The sequence below is a fragment of the Schistocerca americana genome, chromosome 5 (assembly GCF_021461395.2).
Source record: "Schistocerca americana isolate TAMUIC-IGC-003095 chromosome 5, iqSchAmer2.1, whole genome shotgun sequence".
In the NCBI taxonomy this organism is placed as follows: Eukaryota; Metazoa; Arthropoda; class Insecta; order Orthoptera; family Acrididae; genus Schistocerca; species Schistocerca americana.
The window spans coordinates 662709548-662717383 of record NC_060123.1 but is presented as its reverse complement, the minus strand read 5'-3'; the positions used below and the strand labels follow the sequence as shown (position 1 = coordinate 662717383).

The 7836-nt window shown below is 45.6% G+C and overlaps 1 non-coding gene across 1 annotated transcript; it reads left to right on the top strand.

Moving 5' to 3' along the window:
* Positions 1-6194: 6194 nt before the first annotated feature.
* Trnaa-cgc lies at positions 6195-6266 on the top strand. Its single transcript has one exon. It is a non-coding gene; the product is annotated as a tRNA-Ala (tRNA).
* Positions 6267-7836: the final 1570 nt, after the last annotated feature.

Here is a 7836-nt window from a genome sequence, read left to right as displayed (position 1 = left end):
ACGGTGCCGCTGAACGATTGGTCAGGACTTTCTAGCCACAGATGTTGAAGTTGAAAGAGTCGCATTCTCGGGAGGACGCGTTATTGCTCTATTTGTCCTCGTATCGCTCTCAGCCCCGAGATGGTCGCTCGCCGGCTGAGTTGCTCCTCGGTCGTCCTCATCGAACCTTGATGTCTTTGCTACATCCGCCGCATCAGATTCCAGTGCAGCGGCAGACACCTGCTTTTGCCCCAGGCGACGTTGTCTACTACCACCACTATCGAGGTTCACGGCGTTGGCTCGAAGGGCGCATTCTTCGCTGCCTCGGCCGCGCTATGTATCTGGTTTCGGGGGCCTCTGGTGAGGTGCGTCGGCATCTCAATCAGCTGCGCCTTTGTCGTCGCACGAGATCTGCCGCTCGCCGTCTACTTTCAGCGACGGTGCCGTCCGGTCAGCGCCCTGGGGACCCATCTACTGGCTCGCCTCAGCCCCAGGTGTTACCGACGCTGCCTTCCATTTTGCCCCATGGCGACGCGCCGCCGCCTGTTCTCCCACCAGCGACGCCCGCAGTGGACGCGTCGCTGCAGCCGTCGGGCGTCTCCCTGGGTCACGCGCCGCCGATCGGTTCCCGTGACCAGTTGTTCTCCGACATGGGGCTCTTGCCCGCTCCGGACCATATGTCGTCTTCGCCCGTCGGGTGCCCCGGCCCGTTGGAGGTCGACCCTTCGGCCCCTCCTGTCTCTCTACGGGCGCATACACCGCATGTTGGCGTGCACCCTGGAGTAGGTTTTCAGGCGTTCCCTAGATCCCCGCGGTCCGAACGGCAGGGTGCGGGTGGCACAGACTCGCCTGTTGTTAGGCTCCCCACCTCGTCGCATTCGTCAACAGGGGGTCCTCCCCACGGCGGGAGGAGGCCTTATACCACAACCGTCCCCCGATTTGCGGGGGGGGGGGGGGGGGATGTGGTGCCACCGCCAGCCACCACACTTGCTAGGTGGTAGCCTTTAAATCGGCCACGGTCTGCTAGTAGTATACGTCGGACCCCCGTGTCGCCACTATCAGTGATTGCAGACCGAGCGCCGCCACATGGCAGGTCTAGTCAGACTCCCTAGCACTCGCCCCAGTTGTACAGCCGACTTTGCTATCGATGGTTCACTGTCTACAGACGCTCTCATTTGCCGAGACGACAGTTTAGAATAGCCTTCAGCTACGTCATTTGCTACGACCTAGCAAGGCGCCATTTTCAGTTACTATAAGTATTCTGAATAGATAATATTGTGAACCATGTACCGTCAAGAGTGACGCTCATCATTAATGGATTAAAGTAAAGTATCAAAGTAATTATGTCCGCTTTCTGAATTCTCATTCCTTGTCATGTCCCAGACCTCACGTCAGTATAGTTCTTCCGTCTTCACGCCAGCCTGGGTGAGCTAAAACGCGTGCATTTCGGCCTCCACTAGTAACACAGTGTTTGCTCTTCTGCCAACACAACACTGATGATCTCAGATGCTGAGTCCCATAGTGCTCAGAAGCATTTTACCATTTTTTCTTTTTCGGAAAAGCTGTTCTTGGTACAGCAAGCCTACATTGTACACAGAGGTGATAAAAGTTATGAAAATGCGCCTAATACCGCGTCGGACCTTCTTGCTCCCGGAATAGTCAAGCAACTCGAATTGGCAAGGACACAACAATAAGTTGGAGGTCCCCTGCAGAATTATGTTGCCAGCGCAGGATTCTGTGCATGAGCTGACCTCTCGATTATATCCCATAAATGTTCGATGTGTGGCCAGATCATTCGCTCGAACTGTCCAGAACGTTCTTCAGACTAATCGCGAACAGTTGTAACGTGGTGTTATGGTACACTGTCATTCACAAAAGTTCCGTTGTTGTTTGCGAAGATGAAGTCTATCAATAGCTAGCTGCTAATGCCCCCGAAATAGGTGAAAATAACAATATCCAGTCAGCGATCGGTTCACTTGGACCAGACGCAGTCCATTCGATGTAAACACAGTCCAGACCATTATGGACTAATCTAATCTAATCTTATCTAATGGAACCCCCACCAGACGGCACAGTACCTTTTTGACAACTTGTGTCCATACCTTCGTGGTGTCTGCGCCATATTCTAAACCTACTGTCAGTTCCAGATGCGTACATATTTCACTTTTAACCTGCTCATGCTTGCCTGTCAACCAGCCAGGAAAACTGTCGCACGGTATCAGCAGAAAGGGCAGGTATATTTATTCCCATCCAAGCCAAGCTTTTACCTACCCAAGTAGGCTAAATGAGTTCAAATGGTTCAAATGGCTCTGAGCACTATGGGACTTAACTTCGAAGGTCATCAGACCCCTAGAACGTAGAACTACTTAAACCTAACTAACCTAAGGACATCACACACATCCATACCCGAGGCAGGAATCGAACCTGCGACCGTAGTGGTCGCGCAGTTCCAGGCTGTAGCACCTAGAATAGCTCGGCCACCCTGGCCGGCGCTAAATGAGTCTTGCTTGGTGAAACACTTGGTTAAATCCGCAAGACAGAACAGATAGTTGGAATTGTGGAAAGGGGGCAAAAATAGAGGCTTTCAGTTACACTCGAACACATATAACTTTATTTAGTTGCCCAAACATTACAGCGCAAATTTCCGAGCTTAACTATCAACTGAATATGTCACAGAATCTTATGGCTTAACGGCACAACCTCTTTAATTTTTAAAATGGCTGAAAGGCCGTGATTTAAAACACAACTACAATAAATTTTCAAAAGGCAGAGAGCGCAAGGTTTTATCCTTAAATAATACTTCAAATGAGGCTGAAGACCCAAACAATCTAAGAGTTGACAAGTAAGGAATTTTAATTTTAAAGTGGCTGAAGGCCCATGATTTAAAAACACAACTACAACAAATTTTCAAAGGCAGAAGGCCAAAACCTTTATCCTAAAATAATTTTTAAAATGGAGGCTGAAGGGCCAAACAATCTAAGACTTAACAATAAGCAATTTAAATTTTAAGATGGCTGAATGCCCTTGATTGAAAAACATAACTGCAATAAATTTTCGAAAGGCAGAAGGCCCAAAGCTTTATCGAGAAAAAAATTTTGTAAATGAGGCAGAACACCCAAATGTTTATCCAAAAATATATAGTAAATGAGACTGAATGCCCAAAAAATCTAAGACTTAACAAGTAAGGAATTTTAATTTTAAGAAGGCTGAAAGCCCATGATTGAAAAAACAATTCAAAAGGCAGAAAGCCCATTATTTAAAACCCAACTAAAAGCATACAAATTCAAACCATCGGCGATGAGCCATTAAAATACACACGTAAACACCAATAAGAAAAGGCAGTACAGCCAGCAGCGCTGAGATGTTTCTGGGGGTCAGTCTGCACTTGAAATATTAATGTTCGCTTAGGGGAGACAGGTAGTCGGCCCAACTATATCCGGTCCGCCGGCAACCCAACCAAGAGACAGTCAACGGACCCACAGGCAAGATTACTTGCTTTCCACCTGACCGGTACACAAAGAACTCCAAGGCCAAAACGAAAAGGCATAGCCGCCCACAACCAAGTATGCATAAGCTGTCAAAACTACACACACGTGTTGGATCGCCACAACACGGTGAGGAAAGGACACTGCCTGAATTTTATGTCAGTGGCCAGGCCAGGCACCCAGAACGCTAACGACCACAAGGCAGAGGATTCCGCTGGTGCACTTGGACTTCAAATAACCAAAATACAGTTAAACTCCACCGGATGGTGACCAAACTTCCGCCAACTCGAACAATCGCTGTTGCTCACGGGAATACCCCCAACAGCCAACCATGAAAACCAACGGCACAATGTGAACAGACTGGCATCGGTAATTCAATTACCACTCAACTTTGATGTCCTGGGTCGGTGAGTCACGAACCTCGTAGCAATCGGAACAGCTCCCACACACTCCGACACTGCGTAGAGACTGCCAGCGGACCCGGCCCACTGTGCCGCGAGGAGATTTCCTGGCTGATCCACACCAACCGACCGACTGCCGCACACTGGCTAGCCGGAACGTATCAGCACCCGACCAAAGATTGTACAAAGTGTGAATATCGATACACACTGCTGCCGCCACACGTAGAAAGAGGAAGATCCGCGGCCTAACGGCAATAACCATGCGAAAACAAATGCAGAGTAACAGTCAAGGTTTAAACCAACGCATAAGCTGCGGCCAGCACGGCTCACTTGGCTGCCTCCTTCCATCTATGCTATGCTACGTAACAGTTTGTTCTGTATGCTTTCATTGTAGTGTTATGAGTAGGGTTCGGAAGTCGATGAAAAGTCCTTGTTTTAACTGAGTATCTTAATATGAGGATCAATAAAATAAATATACATTCTGGGTCACTGTAGGCCAGAAAATAGTGGGTTTTAATTGTCCTTCTTTCCCTTATTGCCGTATTTCGGTCTCATTTACTTATTTCGATATCAACGGTTTTCCCTACAACTTCACCATCTTTCGACTAGTTCTGGCTATTCTCAGTTCTAACCACTATCAGACCATCTCTGATAAATGTTTTCCCTAGAAAGCAGAACTGTCTCCGAAAGTCGAGATCCTTCCACCTAAGAACGTAAAGATGTCCATGATACTGCAAGGCAAAGTAAGGTTTTGGAAATCTAGTTCAGCAATCTTAGTATATTTCATCCAAATATGAATCCAGTTATACAACTCTTCATTACTTTTTACTGGATGTGATTGCGGATTCGCCGAATTTTAGCAAAAACAAAATTTGTTTTTCATTTATTGTTGATGTGAAAGAAGAAGCTTTTGTTTCATAGTAAGCTGTCTTCGCACTACGTTGCAAACCACCAGAACGTGATTTTTAATAATCACGAAGTTTGCATTTTACGTTCCTCACGAGTTCCGTGAGTGCCCCTTTGGTCACACGACCGACGTCCAAGTGGAAGTCCTTTCTATACCCTATATAACAACATCCCGTCAATTATAATTCAGCAGCACTGGAGCATTCTCTGAGCTGTTCCAGTGTTCGCTATGAGGAGTACCCAAACATGGTCCTCAATATGACCCCAAACGAAAAAGTCACAAGGCGTTACGTCAGGCGACTAGGATGATGGGGGGGGGGGGGGCGGGGGGGGCAAGGAAACAATGACACATCATCTTCACCACTGTGCCTAATCCAACGACGCGGAAATTCGTAGTCTAGGCAGAGGCGAACGTGCTTCGTCTTCTTGGAACTTGAAATCCTCGGAATCAGCAGTCAGCTGGGAAAACAGCCACAACTGCGACATATCAAGGTAAGAAGAATTTCCCTCCCAGAAGAGAAACGGCCCATACACTTCCGTCTGTGACATTACACGGACAGTATTAATCTTCGGTGACTCTCACTCATGCGCCATATTTCATAAGGACTCTCACACTGCGGCGACTAGCCATTCCGCTTAAATGGAAATTTGCTGAATATCAGCTTGGAGGCGAAATCTTCATCCTCAAGTGCTTCCTGCATTGTGATGCAGAACTGAAGGCACCGACCATAAACTTCTACTTTTATTTGCTGCACGCGATGCAGACGGCACGGTTTGAAATTTAACCGCCGTCGCAAAATTTCCACACAGTCTGCTGCGAAATTACAAGTTCGCTGCTTGCACGGACCGTTGAGTTTTTTGGACTGCGTACGAAACTTTCCTTCGCTGTCTCCACATTGCATCTGGTACACTTTGTCGACCGGTGTTTCTCAGTTCACAGAGACGATCAGTGTCCTTAAATTGTCGATACCATCGCGAAATGGTCTGCTTACACGGCTGTTCTGTTCCATAATTCCTTCTCAGTACATGTTTGACTATTGCAACAGCTAAACCTCTCGGATATTCCAACACACGAAATTTGTTGTCTCGTTTTGTCACCATTTTGTCAAGGCAGTGAAGTAGTAACGCCAACTTCGTGAATCTAGGGTTCTACTCATGCATCATTCGTACTTTTACAAGTAATACTTTGCCAGATATAGAAAGCTGAAAGCGAATGAGTGTAGCTCTGTATAGTCTACAAGTTCCTTTCCTCTACGTAATCATTCTACGTATTCCATCCACCATCATCCTTTTATACTAAGCTTACAAGCTAGTGCTAGCTTTCCAAATGAGCTGTTGGTGTTGATACAGACCCTCTTTATTTTCCAAAGTTTCCTTTGATTCTCTTATACGCAGCATCAATGATTCCTATATTAATGCACCGAGTGAGGTGGCGCAGTGGTTGCGCACTGGACTCGCATTCGGGAGGACGACGGTTCAATCCCGTCCCTGATTTCCCTAAATCGCTCAACGCAAATGCCGGGATGGTTCCTTTGAAAGGGCGCGGTTGACTTACTTCTCTAAGCGATGACCTCGCTGTTTGCTCTCTTCCCCCAAACAACCCAACCCCATCCTATATTAATGCATACTTCAACACCTTCGTATTTATTACGTTAACATTATTCTTAGACGTCACTCTTTCGGTTTCCCATTCTTCATTTGCTGCATTTGATATTTGATTCTTCCATTGATTAAATTTAATATGCCATGCATTATGCGAAGAATTCATTCTGGGACTTGTCTTTTTGCCTATTTGTTCCTTTGCTGCTTCCACTATTTTATCTCCCATGCTTCCGCCAATCGTAGTAGTTTCATGCTCCCTCTGAAACTTTCAACGACCTATGATTACTTACGGTTATTTAAGTCCCGTCTCCAAAATTTCCTAACTTTTTGAAACTTCTGCAGTTTCAGTCAGCAGGTCACAAGCAATAAATTATGGCCATAAACAAAATACGCCCCTGGGAATGCATATGAGTTTAAAATATGGCTTCGAAAGCTCTGCCTTACCCTTACTTAATCCTTGTGGAATCCTTCGGCGTCTGCAGGTTCCTTCCAAATATACAGTGTTTTCGTTATTGTTAAACAAAGTATCAGCAATGGTTAAATTGCGCTCTGTGTAACTTTTACCATATGGCTTCCTCTTTCCCTGAAGTCCATATTCCACTACTACTGCTTACCATTTGTTTTTTCTATAGACTACAAGTCTATAATCAAAATTAAAATTTTGTTTTACTCTATCATCTGAATTATTTGTTTTGTCAGATCACGGGTTGTTTGATTATTTTCTTCTTATTCGTAGCTAGTAGAAATATGTACTTGTACTACTGTGATGGTTCATGGTTTTGTGTTATCTTGGCCACAATGATCTCTTCACTATGCTGCTCATAGTAGTGCCCCCCCCCCTCCCCTCCAATTCCTGTTAGATCTACTCCTCCAACTCCCCTATTTTATTTTGTATTGTGTTGATAGCCCTTCAGTCACCTGCCCAAAAAATACTGTTCAAAATGTACAAATTCCGACTACAACTAACTTCAACTTATTCATTAATTTTTTGAAGTTCTCTAACCGGCCTATGGGATCGAGGGATCTGAAACTCCGCTCTCCAACCCAACAGACCACAGGATTTGTATTTTTCTGATGAGAACATCTCTCCAAGCAATATCCGGCCAGAGATCAGAATGAGGGACAATTTTACCATAGAAATATTTTATCTGGACGAATGTCATCATCAACAAACTCTTCAGTGAAACAACCTATACTCGGTATGTAAAACGGCTGCAGTTTCCCCATACTTTCAGCTGTGCCACGGTACCAACAAAGGAAGACCATGTCGTCTGTCTTCACAAGGCCACATCAGTCCATTATCTATATTGTAGTACTTGTAAACATGTTATGGTAGTGTCGCCTTTCCACACATAGTCCTCTATCAACTGAAGACATAAAGTATGTAAATGTGTCTATGTAAATGTGTCCGCGATCATGTTATGGCACATTATTTGTAAAGGTGCGTGTTGATCACAATTATT